A 3,322-nucleotide genomic window follows, 5' to 3' on the forward strand; every position below is an offset into this window, starting at 1 on the left:
ACACACATACAGAATTATACATACTCAAATGAATTGGTATGGCTATAACCATATAGCCTAAATGAGTCAGAAGACTGAAATAAGGTTAAACTCAGATCAGACCCAGAAGGATTAAGCTCTGATAAAGCATTCCTGTTAATTTTTGTTACATTCTTATAGAATGTTAATGTTTTGTGTAACAAAATGCTTTGTTCAGGTTTGAATGTAGAAATAATGCAAAAACCTACACTTCAAATCAATTAAAACAACAAAAAATATAAACATTGACAAAAAGTAGTCTTTGAGAATGCCTAATATACATTTAAATCCACAACCTAATAAAAGTAAATTATGTATAAAAACAGCTAGGGAATTCACAATCCTCTCTATAGAGTCCTACACAGGAATCTAGTGGTTACACCATGAAATTGCAGTTTTTTTTTTGTTTGTTTTTGCTCACCAGGAGGTGCTATTCTGCCTTCAAAATTGAATTTTAAAGGCCTAGTCTCTATTTTAATCTGAAATACTGCATTAATTGAAAAATTATTAAAAAAAATGTACTATTTTCAATGGGAAAAAAACTGTCATAATTATTGCATACATATTCGTGCCAAAAATTCTCAAAATACAAAAGAAAAAAAATATTGAAAAAATGTTAATTGCTTTTACTGAAGAAAAAAAAGTTACATTTCAGGTGTCCGGTCACTTTTGACCACGAACAAACAAGTGTGACCCCCAAATGAACAATACCGGAGGGTTAAAAATAATACTGTTTTTGTGTCACTGAATGTAGTTTTAAGAGTTTTTTTAGGCTAGAATGTACTTGTTTAGACAAATAATTAGATAAATATGCGGTTTGTTAATAAAGATAACGTCTATTTGAAAATTTGCATCAACGTTTTCGGAGAGCAGCCGTTCAGTGCTCATGAACTGAACTCATGAGCAGCCTCACCTCGGCCAGATCTTCTGGAATTTGTCGCTGGCTCTGATATCTCTATAGTGGCTAAATGCCAAGTGAGATATAATTCGCTTTGGATAAAGACCCCGATATACTTCAAGCGAAATCGAAGAACGATCTGATGTGACGTCATTTCAAAGAAAAACTAAGTTCATTTTATGTTAGTTTTGGGAGTTCGAAACCGCTTGCCAAAGCAAACTTTCCGGAAAATTTAGAAAATCTAACGGGACAGTCTTTGGTCTCATTAATCTATTATTTGTTCCGGTGCAAATAGTTTTGGCTGAGGGCAAACTCTCATCACGTTAAATTTTATTTAACTTTAATGCAGTATAGCGCTGCCTTTGTGCTTTTGACTGAATTGTCTCAACTTTTATGACGCTGTTGTTGTTTATTAAATATTATTATTTAATTAATAGTATTTACTATTGTGTGTTCGTGATGGTGATTTTAGTTACATTATTCTGCCATTAGATGACGATAAGAGACTGTTTTATGAGTCAGCAGTAAAGACTTTTATATTGAAAGAGACTGAAACAGGGTTGTAAACAAGGAAGTCATTTTACTTTCAACAACAGCTTGTAAAATGCAGTTAACAAATGCAGTGAGCAGTGCTGTCATCAGAAATCACCTTTAACAGATGAAAGATAGTACAATAAAGATATCACTTTCCTCAACGGATATTCAAACTAATGTTTTATTGTGAATATGAGATTGATCTGAAGAAATAGTACAATAAAGATATCACTTTCCTCAACGGATATTCAGACTAATGTTTTATTGTGAATATGAGATTGATCTGAAGAATGAATGCTGTAGCAGATGCAGGTAATCACACTCGCTCAGTCCATCTCTCTCTCATCATACAGTGAGCTTTTAATACAGTAATACAATAAGCTTCCAATTAAGCAACTCAACGTTCCTTCGTTACTAGTACTAAAGTGACGTTTTCGAATTAGTAATGGAGGCTTTAGCTCAGCTGTTAAACTGGCAAATTGAGATTTGAATCCGTGGCGGAAGGAAGTACTTCCGCACAAAAGAGGGTTTTAAAGACACTCCATTGTTGTCTTTTTTATTTACACACTCGTGCCATCGAACTGTTGTATAAATGCAATACCACACTCCTAGACATGAGATATGACTGTATATCAGCACAGATATGATTACCTACAGCTGAATCACAGCAATGCCGATATAAAGCCATATCTCACATCTGCTCATGTGATATTGCTCATTTATTTATTTATTTCGCTTTTTATGTATATAAAAATGTTAGCTGTCCAATATGCAAAATTAATCAAATGTTTCAAACACATACTGTATGTCATTAAGTTCTGTTTCTGAATAAATAAAGCAGTAATTATGTATTCAAATCACGTGCTTGTTTTAGTTAAAAGCTTTCCTACATGTAATGGTCAGAGCCTATCCTACATGAGGAATAAAAATCACAGCAAATTATGTAATATAATGTTATTTCAAACGAACAAGGAAAATAAAGTGGGTTGAATCCAAGGAGTTTAAAAAGATTTTAAAATAGTTATCTGCATCCATCTGAAGGCACTCCATCTGTGCAGTGTTGAATGCTCTGTTGTTAGACCATTTGAGAGAGCTGGTTAGTAACTGATTACATGTAGTCTGGATTATGTAATCAGATTCCAAAAATTAAGTACTTTTAATTAGTATATTACATTTTAAAATGCTCATAATCAGATTAAAGTTACTTTTTTTATGGATTACATGATTACATATCATTCACACAATGGCAGTAAATTATTCCAAATTCATTGATTTTCCCAAATTCTTCTATTATTCTCTTTTAAAAAATTTATAATTTTAAAAATCCCACTGCCATACCATTTGGCTTTGACTTGTAGTGATTTTGCTTTCGCCAACCTAGGGAGGCAAAATAGTGTACTGATGGGTACTCGCGTCACCTATGATGTTATGATTTTTGGATCACGTGTCACTTAAGGTTCGAAAGATTGGTGGGATATCTTACTTGTAGAACCCCTTTCTGTATTACCAACACATGGAAGACACAAGTGTAATAAAATAAATGTTATTAACAAAAGATAGACAAGAGTAATCAACAGCTACTAAATGAATACCATAAATGAAAAAGGAATAAGATGCATAAAATGCAAGTGATTCAGTTGGGTGTTGCTAGGGTTGGGTATCGTTTGGTTTATTTTCGATACCGGTGCCAACTCGATACTTTTAAAATGGTTTCGGTGCCTGAAATGATACTTATTAAAAAATAAATAAATAAAAATTCCCCCAAAAATGATGGATTGGCCATTAGCACTATAAACACACGATAGCTGTGTCCCAAAATTAAGTGCACATACTTCAAAGGGCACGGACTTCGAAGGCTAGGCCTCCGAAGTG

The sequence above is a fragment of the Sinocyclocheilus anshuiensis genome, unplaced genomic scaffold (genome assembly GCF_001515605.1).
Source record: "Sinocyclocheilus anshuiensis isolate Anshui unplaced genomic scaffold, SAMN03320099.WGS_v1.1 scaffold3416, whole genome shotgun sequence".
Lineage (NCBI taxonomy): Eukaryota > Metazoa > Chordata > Actinopteri > Cypriniformes > Cyprinidae > Sinocyclocheilus > Sinocyclocheilus anshuiensis.